Source organism: Lemur catta, chromosome 5 (genome assembly GCF_020740605.2).
Source record: "Lemur catta isolate mLemCat1 chromosome 5, mLemCat1.pri, whole genome shotgun sequence".
NCBI lineage: Eukaryota > Metazoa > Chordata > Mammalia > Primates > Lemuridae > Lemur > Lemur catta.
Genome location: NC_059132.1, coordinates 40,488,679 through 40,505,406, shown reverse-complemented (window position 1 = coordinate 40,505,406; position 16,728 = coordinate 40,488,679). Strand labels below are relative to the sequence as shown.

General features: G+C 45.7%; 1 long non-coding RNA gene across 1 annotated transcript; it reads right to left on the bottom strand.

Annotated features, from left to right (window-relative positions):
* Nucleotides 1-2,110: 2,110 nt before the first annotated feature.
* Nucleotides 2,111-3,613, bottom strand: LOC123638906. The gene is made up of 2 exons (XR_006735507.1): nt 3,494-3,613; nt 2,111-3,046 (listed from the first exon to the last, which is right to left on the bottom strand). It is a non-coding gene; the product is annotated as an uncharacterized LOC123638906 (long non-coding RNA).
* Between the last annotated feature and the right edge of the window lie 13,115 nt (nt 3,614-16,728).

Sequence of the window (16,728 nt, the reverse complement as noted above, 5' to 3'; positions counted from 1 at the left end):
GAGGCCAAGGTGGAGGATTGCTTGAGGCCAGGGGTTCAAGACAAGACTGGGCAACCTAGTAAGACTCTGTCTCTAAAAAATTTAAAAAATTAGCCAGGCATGGTGGCATGAACTGGTAGTTTCAGCTACTCAGGAGGCTGAGGCAGGAAGATCGCTTGAGCCCAGGGTTTCAAGGCTACAGTGAGCTATAATCATGCCACTGCACTCCAGCCTGGGCAACAAAGCAAGATCCTGTCTAAAAAATAACACAAAAAGGAAAGTGCTGTGGATTTGGCTCATGCTCAAGGCTGTGTTGTTGTACTGGGCTCGCGTGAATGCCCCCAGCTAAGCAGGAACACTGTCCAGTCTACGCCTTCAATACTGGGAGCAGCCCATGCATTGTGTTCTGTTTCCAGAGGGGGCACCTGTGTGTGTGGATTTTAACTGATTCCAGACTGAGTTTGCAGGGGGAAGGGAGGGCGGCCTTTGAGGTAGGAGCCTGGGTTCTGAAGGCAGGCAGACCGGCCTTTAACCCGAGCTCCATAACTTTAACTGGGTGGTTTTCTCACCCTCCGGCATGCCTCCATTTGCTCATCCCTCTGGTAGGGGTGCTACTGCTAACACCTAGCTCGTCGCTGATTGTGAGGATTCTATGACACACTTCTTGTAAAATGTGCAGCACAGTACAGAGCACGGAGTGAGCATTCTGTAAATGTTAGCCCTTGCTATTATGTGTTCCAAGAAAAAAATGCACTAACCTTCTGGGCTAGGTGTCTAGGGACAGTCTGGCAGGCAAACAATAGCCTCCGCCCATTGATCCCAGAGTGGGAGGGGAACACTGAGCCCCTTGAACAAACTGGCCTGAGTCCTGCCCTGAAGCCACAGACGCACTCCAGAATCTGCCCCGAGGGAGGCAAATGCACAGCCCGACTCACCTGGTCCAGCTCCCCGGGTCCAGCTCCAGCCGTGCGCCAGCCCCCAGGACGCACAAGCAAGGCAGTCAGGGCTGTCAGCGAGCGCCACTCTGGGTCAGCTCAGACTCCAGAGAGCCCTGGGCAGCCCTGCCTTCGGGTTTACACCCAGAATGCCAAGCATGCCGGAGGATATACACGGGAGATTCGGAGCCAGCCAAGTCGAGTGATTGGAATCAACCCCTCGGGAAGGTATTGACTTCCTCGGGCCACTTGTCAATTTGTTAACTATGTTTTTTGAAAAAAGGAGGCTGTGATAATCATCAGGAAGACAATGAAGACTTTCCTTAAATCTGGAGACTTGGCAGGAGCATGGCTTGTGTCAAGCCCAAAGGGCCTTGATGATCTTCTCTTAGCAATGCCAGGTCCCAGCGGGCCTGCAGCCTGGACCAGGGAAGGAGCAGGGTGGACACAAAGAGGCTGTCCGTGAGCCACCACGCTGGACAAACAGCCCTGTAGCTGTATTCAGCTGGGAGACTCGGAATTTAGAATTCGTGGTCCTGTGGTACTGCCTACAGTAGTCTCGTTTCATGAACGGAAACAGATTGGTGAGCACCATTTCTCGATGTGCTTCACTCAGTATATGTGTGGTTCTTACGCTACAACGGGAACCTGAAGATACCTGGCTTATCTGATACTTAGAAATATTAAATATATCTGATAGGAGAGAGGAAACCTCCCCTAAAATATCACTAGATCAGCTTCCTGAACCTTCTCCTGCTCCTCAGTTATATCTCTGGTCAGAGACCTCTTCTCAGAATCCTTCATGTGCATTCCGCTCAACTGAAGAACCCAGGACCACAGTGAGTACCTGGGGAGGAAGTGCCACACCTGGGCATTCTCAGCCCCATGCCCAGTGGGCAGGGCAGCCCAAGCAAGTCAGGGATCAGGCCTGGCGGACAGGGAGGGAATGATCTTGCCTCTTCAATTCCACATGTGTTCACTGAGGTTCTAGTATGTGCCAGGACCATGGGGTTTCCAGCACTGTTCCCCATTTTCATGATATGCACAGTATATTAGGGGGAACAGAGGGGTAAAAAGGAATCAAAATAGATGGAGCAGTGTGGGGACAAGGGGCTACCTACACAGCCAGCTACATCTGTCCAAGCAACCTTGGACAACAGAAGATTCAGCCAGAGTCATTCACAGTCAATAATCAATACAATGCAACCATACGGGTATTTAATGGATATGGAAAGTGGCATCAGCGAGGTGAACAGACTAGCTCCATTTGGGGGCTTAGGAAGACTTCCCAGACAGGACATTCTTGAACTGAATTTTGAAGGATGCCTAGGATTTTCCAGACAGGAATCTGAGAGGTGAGAGGAGCTAGGTCATTGTGGATGAAGCATTCTACTGGTTTGAGAGTTCCCTGCTGGAGTGTGAGCATTGTGTGGGCCAGGGCTGGAGCGTGGCAGAGACGGGGTAGCCAAGGCAAGGGTGGAGAGCCTCGACAAGAAAGCACAGTAGAGGGTAGGTGGGACCATGTCTCAAAACGTCTTTCTTGCTATGCCAAGAAATGTGGACTCTACTCTGGAAGCAGTGCACAACAGTGAAAGTGTTTAAGCTGGAAGGTTAACTTAGAGCATTCTTAGGTTTGTGTTTTGGCGAGATCCTTTTGTGGAAATGTAAAAAAAGACAAGGTTGGAGGTTAGGCAACCAGTTGGGAGATGACCATATAATAATAAAACATTGCAGGACACCACGTGACCCAGCCTGCTGTGGTTTGAATGTGTCCCCCAACGTACATGTGTTGGAAATTTGAGCCCTAATGTGGTGGTGTAGAGAGGTGGGGCCGAAAGGGAGGTGTCTGGGTCATGGAGGTGCCACCTGCACGGAGGGATGAACGTCATTACTGTAGGAGTGGGCTCACTACACAGCTTGCTCTCCGTCTCCTTCTCTTCGCCATTCTGCCTTCTGCCGTGTCATGATGCAGCAAGAAGTCCCGCACAGATGCTGACCCCTTGATCTTGGACTTTCCAGACTTCAGAACTGTGAGAAATAAATCTCTGTTCTTTATAAATCCACCCAGCCTCCGGTATTCTGCTACAGCACCACAAAATAGACAAAGACACAGCTTCATCACAGTCTCACCTCTAAGGAACAAAACACAACAACTAGAAATTATGAAAAAGTAACTCCAGTCTTTCTGTGTGCTTCCAAAACCTGTAAAGGGAATACAATTCAAAGCATGAAGCAACACATCTTAGCAGCTGTCCACATTCCCTGAATGTGAGCAGTTGGAGAGTGGCGACCCCGCCTACCGTATTTATTCCTGTATCCGTCGTATCTGGACTAGCATTTGGAGTGTGTGTCTGCTGACTTCTCTGTGGAGCCTCTCACACTCCAAACCCAATTATGCTTACCCTCCGCCCATTTGGCCCATTTTTCCTCTTCCTGTTTTCTTTTCTTGGCACCACAGAAACTGGGAACTTGCCTGGCAAAGTCTATGCTCTGCATGAAGGCTGGTGGAAAGCTCCAAGGTAAAGATGCAATTCTTTTGTGGAAAAAGAGGCTGAGAACACTTAGACATAATGACTCACAGTTGGGACACTCCAGGCAAGAGACGACAAGGACTCACACTCAGGGGCTGGTAATGGGAGGAAGGCAAGGCTGGCCAGGACCGATGGCACAGGGACAGCGTCAACAGGATGACCACCCCAGAGACGAGAAAGCTGGAGGGTGACTCTCGCAAGAAGGAGGACTGTGTGATTTATTCCCATGAATGTGGCCTCCGAAGTTAATGAGTTACTGTTTATTGCACTCATATTATGTGCCAGGCAGGACACTGCACTCAGCATCTTTGATATTTGACATTGCGAAGTAATACACACAACCCCTGTGATGTCACTGTTACCTCCATTTTACAGATGAAGAAACTGAGGCACTGGGAGGATAGGTGACTTGCCTAATGTCACACAGTAAGTAGCAAAAATGGGACTTCACCCAAATCTGTACAGCTTCAGAGATCAGAACTGTTAAGCGATATTGTATTGGTCTAAGTTTACAAATATTGGTTTTTCTCTAGGGAGAAAAATTAGAATCTGTCCTGATATCATAAATTTTTCAATATTTACTTTGTCTTCTTCGTTAAAAAAAAATTTAACCTACTATTTTTTGGGTAAAAGAGAGAAGGAGAGAACAATGGTGTACGAGGTAACGTGTTTGTGAGAAAGTCTGTCAGTGTGATTGATTGCCTTCAGTAGATACCTGCAACCCATTAGCTAATGATATCAGATAATTCTGTATCAGCCAATCAACAAAAATTTTGTGTGCACTTACTCTGTGTTATGTACTGAATGTTTGTGTCCCCCCAAAATACATAAATTGAAATCCTAACTCCTGGTGTGATGGTCTTAGGAGGTGGGTCTTTGGGAGGTGATTAGGACATGAGGGTGGAGCCCTCAGGAATGGGATTCGTGCCCTCATAAAACAGGCCCCAGGGAGATACTGCACCCTCTCTCCGCCGTGTGAGATGCAAGGAGCAGCTGGCAGTGCACAATCTGGAAGAAAGCCCTCGCGGACCCTGACCCTTCTGGCACCCTGATCTCAGACTCTCAGACCGCAGCACCATAGGAAATAACTTTTTGTTGTTTATAAGCCACCCCATCGATGGCATTTTTTAAAAAGCCAGCCAAATTTAGAAGTGGAGGCTTGTAGTATGGCATTTTTTATAGCAGCCAGAACTAAGACGCTTTATTAAGAAATCCATACTAGCCATTGAGAGAATCTTGAGAAAGGCAAACGGAACCAATGCAAAATTTTGGGCCAAATGAGATTTCTATATTCCAGTAATGTTGAAAATCCATCTGTGGCCCGTAAGCTTGGCTGATACCTTCTGAGCAGTGGCTGAAAGCATTCGTTTATCTGCCCTTGGACTGTGGGTGTATGTTTATAACTCTGAAATGTTAAGAGGTACCATTGGTTCCTTTCTCTAAACCCCCATTTTGGGCTCTTGTTCTGCCATTCAATATGTGGCCATAGTTGGATAATTTCTTATGAAGAAAGAAAGGAAATCTCTAAAGAATAGATTGGAACATTGATCCAGTAACTCACCAGTGATGTCTTTCCTTGTGGCCTTTGCCTCAAAGTCCGCAGTGTTTCAGTCAGACTTGGTGACTGTGCAGTGCCGTTTGCTCAGCCCATCCACCGCCATGTTCTTCAAGCAACTCTTGAAAGACCTGGGTCTTGGTGTGCATGGACAATGAGCACTTTCTCACCTAAATCAGAGAAAGAAAAAAATCTTTCAGGGGGGAGGGAATTCCTCTTGGTCATAATTCAAGGAAGAAGAAAATCATTAGCAAATATTTAAGTACATCAGCTTATTTGAAGTGGAGAAATAAGATTTTTAGTACGTCATCTTTTAAAATAGTGATCATTTTACATGTTTTAAGGGGTAATTGATGAGGTTTACTTTCACCCGATTTTACAATATGCAGGGTTGGAAAACAAGATGGAATAAATCGTGTCCTCTCAAAACAAAACAGCCGAACTTTATAAAAAGACTGCTATAATTAAGCTATTCTAGGTGAGGGGTTTTAGCCAGTCCTCATGAGAATAATAATAATAATTCATGCTGTGCCTTGAATCCACAGGAGTGCTGACTTTGGCTCTCAGCAATGGTCACACCCTGAAAAATATCAGTCTGGTTGTAAGAATGTTTATGTTTTCTTCTCCTCCAAGCCCATAGGAATTTGATACTTAACCCAAAGCAGAAAGAGCTAGCTTAGGATCCCTAGAGCCTGAGACCCATCCACTTTGGGTAGTGACACAGGTAACTGGGAGAAATTGGAACTGGTGACATCTCACAGGCTTCAATTATGTGGGCATCTCACCTGCCCCTGGTGTGGAGCCTCATGATTTCGGAACTCCTCTAAGAGCATTGTCCTTCCGGAAGACAAAATGGCAAACACCCTCTGTGCCAGCGAGGGGGCACACAAGACTGAACGCTGGAGTGTGAGCCAGGGCAACTGCAATTGCAAGGATAAATTCTGGATTTTGCAAGGATAATTCTGGAAATTGCAAAGATAAATTCTGAATTTTGAACCACCTGCTCAGGCCCTACTACAGAGGCAATATTGTACACAATGCAAAAATAATCTGTTTCAGGTCATTCTAGCAAGAATAGGAGTTGAGAATCAAGAATGTTTTTCTTAAGGTTTTTATTCTAGTCTCCAAAGCCCATGTTTCATGTCTTGGAAAATTAGCTTTATGTTTTTTCCTGAAGACGATTTTATTTATGGCTCCAATTTGAACAAAAAGGAGGAGACCCTGATAGCTCTGGATTATCTGCCAGCCATGATCCCTTTCTCCCAAGGTGTACTTTGGTCTGGGAGAGGTGTGATCTCAACCCCCAGGGAGGAGCCAGCGTCACTGGGATGGGTCAGTGAGAGTGTCACAGGGCTCTGCTGCCACCTACAGCCTGTGCATGCGCAGTGGCACATTCATGACAGCCCAATAGCAAATGCACCTGCAGCCATCCATCACACCAGCTTGGGGATCAAAGCCTTTGTTTTCGTCCAGTTAATCCTGTGGGTCCCTAAATGCCCTTTAGCTGGGCTCCCCCCTTCTACCCTAAATTGCACAAGAACTCTGGGGGTGTTCTTAGGGATTTTGGTTTCAAATTTTGAGAGTTGGGCAAAGTGGAAAAATCTGATCTATCCACTAACACCAGTGCTTTTGATCCTGCTGTTTTGGAGTCACTGTTGAGTTTATGTCCTGCACAGCCTCATGAACAAGCATCTGCTGGGGTGGGCATGCCCTTGATGGTTCAGGGCCCCTACCCCCCAGGCGGCCCCTCTGTGTACTCTGAAGGTGCCGCCCTTTTAACTCAGCCACTGTCCCCAAGACAGAGCTCCCTGTCTCGGTGGTTGACATCAAGAGAGTTTTTAAAAACAATACATATCTAGATTTATTTTATTATTATTACTCTTATCACAAACGATTCACATATATAAAAGTAAACCTTATATAAGGCCAGGTACAGTGGCTCATGCCTGTAATCCTAGCACTCTGGGAGGTCAAGGCAGGAGGATTGCTCGAGGTCAGGAGTTCGAGACCAGCCTGAGCAAGAGCGAAACCCTGTCTCTACTAAAAATAGAAAGAAATTATCTGGACAACTAAAAATATATAGAAAATATTAGCCAGGCATGGTGGTGCATGCCTGTAGTCCCAGCTACTCGGGAGGCTGAGGCAGGAGGATCGCTTAAGCCCAGGAGTTTGAGGTTGCTGTGAGCTAGGCTGACGGCACTCACTCTAGCCTGGGCAACAAAGCAAGACTCTGTCTCAAAAAAAAACAAAAACAAAAACCTTATATAAATATGACTTAAAGGACAGTGAAATGAATACTTGAGTATCCACCACCTGGCTTAAGACATAGAACATTAATAATAGTATTAAAGACCTATGTGTCTCCTCCTATCACATCACTATTCTGAATATTTAATGATTATTTTACCACATGAGTATGTATCCCAGAGTGACTTTTTATTTGGCATGTGTTTATACTTAGTCTAAGTGACATTCTGTGACCTGGTGTTTTTTTTTGTACTCAATTTTATATTAATAATTATGAAATATACACATCTTGTCTTGTATATTGTAGTTAATTATTATTTTGAGGGATAGTAAGATGTGTAAATGCTCAATTTTACAGTTAAGTTTTTGGAAAGTGTACTCATGTTCACTAATGTACACTACCCACCAGCAGTGTGTGAGCTCTCCTATTGAACCACATGGGGTAATCACTAATGCTTGGAACCATCTAGACTGCTGGGCATGGTGATTTTTCTATATCTATTAAATCAATTTTGTTCAACTATTTGTTCTTTTAATTTTGTCTGTTTGACTTTCACTTACTAAGATATGTGTGCTGAAATCTCCCACTCTGATAGTGGATTTGTTGATTACTTTTCATAATTCAGTGTTTGCTTTACACAGTTTAAAGCTGTTCATTAGATACATACAAGTTTGGAATCACTATAACTTCATATTGAATTGAAACTTTCATCATTACGCAGAGACATTCCCTATCCCTAATCATAGATTTTGTTCTACTGTCTGTTTCTGTTGGATGTTGATGCAGCCGTCCTGCCTGCTTCTGAGTCAGTGTTCGCGTGGCAGCCTGTCTTCTTTCACCCTTACCCCGCCGTGTGCGTTGCAGATACATCACTTATACACTGCGCATAGCTAAATTTAATTTTATACACTCTGATTCTGGCTTTTAACTGATATTTTTATTCCTTACCTTTTTTGTGATTACAGATAATGAGGATTTGTTGCACCATCATATTCTATATCCTTAATTTGTCCTGTTTTTATTAATACTATTTATTTTTTCTCCATTCTTATCTTCTTTTGGATGATTGTATTTTTCTCACTCCATTTTTTCCCTCTACTAATTTGACCCTCAATTTCCATTATTTTAACGCTTATTGAAAAAAACCCACTTATCCTAGAATTCGAATACACATACATCACTTAAAAATCTAAAGTTAATCACTAAATTTATCCTCCTTGGAAAAAAGTAAGAACTGGCTGTTTTAATTTAGATTATACCCACTATGTTTTAAGTTATTTTTGCCCAGGATTATAGTTCTAATAACATCTGGTTTTGAAGCTTGTGAATTCGACTGTATTGTTACTACTGTCTTAGTCATTGTTTGGGTTCACTCACATACACCATTTTCCTTGTTCCCCATTTCCTCTTGCATTTTAGATCTTCCTTTCTTCTGGAATCACTGCCCTTCTAAAAGAAATACAAATTTTAGAAATTCCTTTAGTAATGACTTTTCATAGCAAACTGTAGTGTTTGGTTTTGTGAAATGTCTTTATTTACTCTAATAATTGAAAGAGAGGTCTGGATTTATAGTTATCTTTTCCACAACATGTTGGTGATGCTATTTCACTGTTTTCTGATTTTCACTATTGCTATTGAGAAATCTGTTGTCATTCAAGTTGTTGCTCCTTTATAGGTGATTTGTCTGTCCTTTCCATTTTTCTTTTGTGGCAAATAGTTTTGATATGCTATGTCTGGATATTCGTTTTGGTTTTTTTAATCCTTTTTGAGATATGTGGCACTTATTAAACCTGAATAATGATATCTTCTATAAATCCTGGGAAATTCCCAACTCTGGTCTTTTTTGAAATATGATACTTTCCCATTTTCTCATTCTAGAAATTATCATATAAGAATTATATTAAAAATATAATAGGTCTTTTAACTCTATTCTCCATGCCTCCTAATCTGTTATCCTTTTCATTTCATTCCTTATTTGTTCAGATCTATCTTTCATTTCACTAATTCTCTCTTCATCTGTCTAATTTACTTATTTATTGAGTCTTTAATTTCAATGTTTGCATATTTCAGTTCTATTATATTATTTTTCACGTCTGTTCACTTGAATGTCTTTATTTCTTTAAACATTTTATTCATGATTATTTTGTGTGAACATATCTTATAATGCAAATATTGAAGCTCATGGGCAATTGAATCTATTTCTTAGTGTTATTTATTTTCAGTCATAACATTTTGTTTCCTCATGTGTTTGGTAATTTTGGAGGGCATATATTAGGCTGATCTTACTCAGGGGAAATTCTGACAGGCATGAGATAATGTTCTCCAGAGAGAATTTATGTTTACTTTTTCCTACACCAAAGATTTCTATCATTTGAGGTCACTTAATTTCTTTAGATTTCACCTGACTTTGTAGATGTGGGTAGAATAAATTCCAATCCAAGATCCTATGGTACGGGAGAGGTGGTTTTTACCTACCCAGAGCTGAGAAGGAGGTAGGATACCTATCTCCCTTTAAGGGCAGGTATGTTTTTCTACCTACCTTTTCACTAGGGTGCGGCCCCTTTACGCAGGGTCCTGATTCAGCTGCCCACATTGCACACACCAGAGCTCGGCTCTCTTGCTCCCTTTTGCCAGGTCAGAGGCATCAGTATTTCATCCTGAGGCAGCCTGGGTTTCTCACCTGCTTACCATGCTGCTATCAGCAACTAGTTTTTTGTTCTTGTTGTTTTTGTGGGGTGAGGGGTTGCGGGTGATATGCTTGGATATCTCCCTTAGTTTCTTGTGATCTTAGTAATGCATTTAAAAGTACATCTGTTGTATTTATCTTCTGGCATAGAGAAGTTTTGCTGCAGGAGGGCTTTTTAAAATGTCTTGTCTGCCACAGAGCAGGAAATGCAAGTCTGTGTAGCATTTTTTACCTGAACCAAACACTTAGCAAGAGAATCTCTGATTCACAAAACATTAGGCCTTTTTGAGCCAGGGAGCCCAGCTCAGATTTCTTCTATTTTCACTGCGAACTCTCCTGTAGTGTCCTTGAGGGTCATTTCTTTAAAATGTCTTTTGTTCAGTGCTGCTCCAGTTCCCTCTGACAAGGTCCTTACCCTGAGAGGTTCAGAGTACAAGCTCTGGAAAAGGCTGCCTTGGGTTTAGTTTCAACTCTGCCACTTGTAGGGGTAGAACCCTGGTCAAGTTACTTCAATTCTCTAAGCCTCAGTTTACCCATCTGTAAAATAGAGATACTAACAAAACCTTCTTACAAACTACCAGCTCATGCTGGGAGAAATCATCACAAAACACAAACCTTCCATCAGTGATTCAAGAATTTAAATCAGTTCAAGCAGACACATGATCTGATTCCTGATAAACTTTGTCCTTGATACATTTTAATGAAACACATAACTAGATGGTTTTATTAATAGGTTTCAGCACATCAGTCCCACTTTGCAGAAGGAAAGAACCGGTGGGAGGCAAGCAGGAATCAGGCTTGCGGGGAGACACACCCTGGGTCAGGAGCGGCACGGGACTACTGGGATTCCAGACAGGATTCCAAACTGCTCCTGGGATGTCAAGGGGAAGATTACATGTGACAGAACTGGGGACATACTGGCATCCTGCACATCAGGTGGGGACCTATGTAAGGCCAGAGTCCCCTTATTTCACAGACGGGGAAGCTGAGACCCAAAGAGGTTGGTGCGCTTGTTCAGGGCGAGTGCGTTACTGGCAGAGCTGGGCCTGGACTCAGAAGCAGCCTCTGCTGCCTCGTCAGTTCCCCTCGGTGGCAGCTTTTCCTTCACCTTTTCCTCCTCCTCCTTTGTTTATTAGACACTAAGACAACCTATTTTGTGAGAAAAAGAATTTAATAAATTATACTACAAATTTTGTTCTATTTTTTGCATACCTTCTATGAGTATTTTTATATTATTATAATATGGTCAAGTTCCAGAATTAATTTATGTTTTGTTTTCACTGGAGTACCTCATATTTCCAGGTAGACAGTAGCCATGCTTGTTGGGTTATTTAGGATTCTTTCCTTGTACCCGATGTAAACTTAACTCAAACCACTTAAGCAAAGAAGGCAGCGTGTTGCCTCACCTAACCGAAGAGCTGAAGAATAAAATTCCAGCGTCAGGCAAGGATGGAGCCAGGTGTTCAAAGGAAGTCACTAGGAAGTTGTCCCTCTGTGTGGCTTGGATAAACTTCCCTCACTGTGGGCTCTGTTTGCAGGCCAGCGCTGTGTCGTGCACGGCCCCAGCCAACGTAACATTGTCACAGTTCCAAGTCCAGAAGCAAGAACAGGTTTCCCTTTCCCGACACGTCCAGTTGATCCCCAAGTTTATTCTCTTTGCCTGGCCCTTCTGCTGCTGGCCCACGGGCCACTGATTGGCCGGGTCTGCCGGCACGGCTCCTGGGAACAGAGGAGGGGCCACCCATGAAAGCCACGTGGCTTGGGGAAGGAGCGTGGTCCCCAAAGGAAAACCAGGATGTTGTCATGAGAAGGGGCAGAAATAGATGTGGGACAGGCATGGGTGACTGTCCCTAATATCTGCCATTTACAGTTCAGTGGGTGGCCAGGGTGCTTCATCAGCACATTGGTTGCTTCAGAGAAACCAGGTGCTCTGGGTTCAAACCCCACATCTGCCCCTCTCTTGCTGTGACCATGGTACAAGTGTCTTCACCTAACTGCCTCAGTTTCCTCATCTGTAAAGTGGAGATAGCATAGTTCTTGCCCACAAGGCTGTTAGGAGGATTAAATGAGCTAATAATACACATAAAGAATTTATATCAGCCCCTGGCACATAGTAAGCATCCAATAAACATTAGCTGCTGCTTCTCACTGTTATAACCAGATTTGATAAAAAATGAAACACTTCATTACAAAATTACTTTCACTGTCTCTGTGTTTCCCTGGAACCTATTTCTGTGGACGGAATCGCCTGGCCAAAGGTCCCGCTGTGTTGGGAGCGCTTGTCGTTTGCAGCCAGGCCGTGCTCAGCAGTTCTGCGGCAGTTGATGCCACCCTGAGGCAAGGCACCCGGCACTGGTGTGATCCAAGTGGTCTGGAGCACGTGACAAACGTCCGTCAGAGGGCAGGCAGCCTGGCTGTCCCAAGGTTCCCACATCGTCCCCACCGCTGAACTGCTCCCGTGCTGGCTTTCTTCTACATCCCCGTTGCCACCCTTTCCTGTCCCCTGGCTGTGAGCAGCAGTCGCATGCTCACGCTGCTGCTGGGAACTTCTCTAAAATTCCTGGTGCTTTCTCACATTGAGCAACATGGGCTCTTTCCTCTTTTTATCAACCTCCGCCCGAAGGAGGCTCTGGGACCTAACTTCACATAACCAAGATGTGACTGTAGACTCGGCTGCAGTCATTTCCTTTCTTCTTTCTTTTCTTTCCCTCCCTCTGTCCATCCCTTCCTTCCTTCTCTTCTTTTCTTTATTTCTTTTTTTTCTTTCCTTTATTTTTTTTCTTTAGTTATTTCCTTTCTCTTCCTCCCTTCCTTCTTTCCTGTTTCTTCCTCCCTCTCCTTCATTCCTCTTTTCTTCTTTCCTTTCTTTTTCTTATTTTTTGTAGAGACAGCATCTCGCTTTTTTGCCCGGGCTGGTTTCCAACTCCTGGCCTCAAGCGACCCTCCCACCTCGGCCTCCCAAACTGCTGGGATTACAGGCGTGAGCCACCACACCCGGCTCCCTTTTCTTTTTCAATAGCAATCCCCACTGCCCTGCTGATGCCGTGGTTATTATACCTTTAAGTTTTTCAGCAATAAGATGTTAAAAACTGGCAGTCAATGTAGCAGGGTGCCTGTCCTGTGGGAGCTGAGACCCCAGCCCTCCAATTGCTAACGGTGTGCTTTGTAGGCAGAAATCAATGTCCTCGGTGTAGGCGAGCCACGGTGGCAGTACTGACTGTCAGGGCCATGGGCCTTTAGGAACCTGGAGGGTGGAGAGAAGTCTTCCCCTTGAACTTCGCATCCTCTCACCCACACAGGAAGGGGCAAGGCCCTCTAGCAGGTTAGAGAACCCACCCTCCAACACTGCAGGGTTGCTGAGGGAGGATGTGGGACTTCCTCCTCAGGGGGGTTGTGCTGGAGTCCAGCAACCCCAAGGACCCCGGGATGAGGCTCTGGAGGGCGCAGGCTGCCGCGGCCCACAGAGCCAGGGAGGAGCAGGGGTTACCGGAGCAGCGAGTCATCAGGCAGGAGAAGGGAGAGCCCGTCTGGGACATTTCTCCTGGGCCGGCCTGGCCCCACCTGGCCTCCCAAACCTGCAATCCCGATCAAGAGGCGGGCTGGTTCCGCAAGCACAGGAGCGGAAGAGAAACCAGGGAGCAATAAAAAAATCCCTGGAAAGGTCAGGTGGTCAGAAGGCACGCGGCTCGTGGAAACGCACGCCCACGTGCAGCGATGCTGCCCTCTCGCTGACAGCCAAACTCTGCCGCCTGCCATCCGGGGCTGCGGGCAGGCGGTGCAGCCCTGCCTCCCAGGACTTAGAGAGTGCCCAGTGCAGCGGGCGCTGCCTCCCACTGACGTGCCCTCTGCTCTCACGGAGCCCGGTCGGTCTGAGGGAAACTGCCGTTACCAGATCACCCCAGCGTTTGAAACGTCTGTGAGATGTCCTCATGTATTTCTTGTATAAATAAAGCTCCACAGAGATTTCCTTTAGAGGCGGGGTCTCGCCGTCGCCTGGGCTGGGGTGCAGTGGCTATTCACAGGTGCGATCACGGTGCTCTGCAGCCTCCAACCCCTGGGCTCAAGTGATCCTCCTGCATCAGCCACAGATTTTTTTAAAATCAGGAGAAAGGCAGGGTGTGGGACAGGGGCTCCAAACTAGTCCAAGGGGTAGGGGAGGCTTCTTTAACCAAGTGGCTTGGAGGAGGGTGTGCGAAGGGTAAGGCGGTAACAAAGCAAAACCGCACTCCTGCCCGAGGGGCGGCCTTGGCCTCAGCCTGCACCAGGACATGTGGGCCTTGGCAGGAGGGACGAAGTCAGGCACCGCCGGGCACAGACTCAGAGGGGAGAAGTTGCTAGAAAAGCCCAAAGAGAAGGCAGAGCCACGTGCCACACCTTGCAGACCAGCTCAAGGATTCTGGGCATTTCCTAGGAGCCACGAGAAACCTTGGAGGAATTAATAAGCCTCAAGGGCAGCAATGAGCAGATGTGTGTGTGTATAGGGTATGTGCATGGATGTGTGTATGGGGGTGTATGAGTGTGTGTATGGATGTGTGTATGGGGGTGTATGAGTCTGTGTATGGATGTGTGTATAGGGGTGTATGAGTGTGTGTATGGATGTGTGCATGGGGTGTATGAGTGTGTGTATGGATGTGTGTATGGGGGTGTATGAGTGTGTGTATGGATGTGTGTATGGGGGTGTATGAGTGTGTGTATGGATGTGTGTATGGGGGTGTATGAGTGTGTGTATGGATGTGTGTATGGGGGTGTATGAGTGTGTGTATGGATGTGTGTATGGGGGTGTATGAGTGTGTGTATGGGGGTGTATGAGTGTGTGTATGGATGTGTGTATGGGGGTGTATGAGTGTGTGTATGGATGTGTGTATGGGGGTGTATGAGTGTGTGTATAGGGGTGTATGAGTGTGTGTATGGATGTGTGCATGGGGTGTATGAGTGTGTGTATGGATGTGTGTATGGGGGTGTATGAGTGTGTGTATGGATGTGTGTATGGGGGTGTATGAGTGTGTGTATGGATGTGTGTATGGGGGTGTATGAGTGTGTGTATGGATGTGTGTATGGGGGTGTATGAGTGTGTGTATGGATGTGTGTATGGGGGTGTATGAGTGTGTGTATGGATGTGTGTATGGGGGTGTATGAGTGTGTGTATGGATGTGTGTATGGGGGTGTATGAGTGTGTGTATGGATGTGTGTATGGGGGTGTATGAGTGTGTGTATGGGGGTGTATGAGTGTGTGTATGGATGTGTGTATGGGGTGTATGAGTGTGTGTATGGATGTGTGTATGCGGGTGTATGAGTGTGTGTATGGGGGTGTATGAGTATGTGTATGGGGGTGTATGAGTCTGTGTATGGATGTGTGTATGGGGGTGTATGAGTGTGTGTATGGATGTGTGTATGGGGGTGTATGAGTGTGTGTATGGATGTGTATAGGGGTGTATGAGTGTGTGCATGGATGTATGTATGGGGGTGTATGAGTGTGTGTATAGGAGTGTATGTGTGTATGGCGGTGTATGAGTGTATGGGGGTGTATGAGTGTGTATGGGGGTTGAGTGTGTGTATGGGGGTGTATGAGTGTGTATGGATGTGTGTATGGGGGTGTATGAGTGTGTGTATGGGGGTGTATGAGTGTGTACGGATGTATGTATGGAGGTGTATGAGTGTGTGTATGGATGTGTGTATGGGGGTGCATGGATGTGTGTATGGGGGTGTATGAGTGTGTGCATGGATGTGTGTATAGGGGTGTATGTGTGTATGGGGGTGTATGAGTGTGTGTATGGGGGTGTATGAGTGTGTATGGATGTGTGTATGGGGGTTGAGTGTGTGTATGGGGGTGTATGAGTGTGTGTGATGTGTGTATGGGGTTGTATGAGTGTATACGGATGTGTGTATGGAGGTGTGTGAGTGTGTGTATGGATGTGTGTATGGGGGTGCATGGATGTGTGTATGGGGGTGTATGAGTGTGTGTATGGATGTGTGTATGGGGGTGCATGAGTGTGTGTATGGATGCGTGCATGGGGGTGTATGAGTGTGTGTATGGATGTGTGTATGGGGGTATATGAGTGTGTGTATGGATGTGTGTATGGGGGTGTATGAGTGTGTGTATGGGGTGTATGAGTGTGTGTATGGATGTGTGTATGGGGGTGTATGAGTGTGTGCATGGATGTGTGTATGGGGGTGTATGAGTGTGTGTGCATGGATGTATGGAGGTATATGAGTGTGTGTATAGATGTGTGTATGGGAGTATATGAGTGTGTGTTTATGGATGTGTGTATGGGGGTGTATGAGTGTGTGTATGGATGTGTATGGGGGTGTATGTGTGTGTGTATGGATGTGTGTATGGGGGTGTATGAATGTGTGCATGGATGTGTGTATGGGGGTGTATGAGTGTGTGTGTATGGGGGTGTATGTGTGTGTGTATGGGGGTATGAGTGTGTGTGCATGGATGTGTGTATGGCGGTGTATGAGTGTGTATGTGTGTGTATGGATGTGTGTATGTGTGTGTATGGGGGTATGTCTGTGCATGTGCATGTACGTGTGTGTGGTATATGTGAGCCTAAAGCTTACACTAAGAATTCTGCAGACAATGGGCTGTGGGGACAAGTGGACGAGGGTGATCACTAAGGAGGTCCACGTGACAAGCCAGGCAAGCGAAGGCAGCATCTTGGACTAGTGTGGTAGGACTGTGAAAATAAATTATCCATGAAGCTTGCACATAGGAATATGGAAAGATATTAGACAAATATTAAAGTAAAGAAAACCTGGGTGAATAGTGGTCAGAATAGAATTCACTATAATAA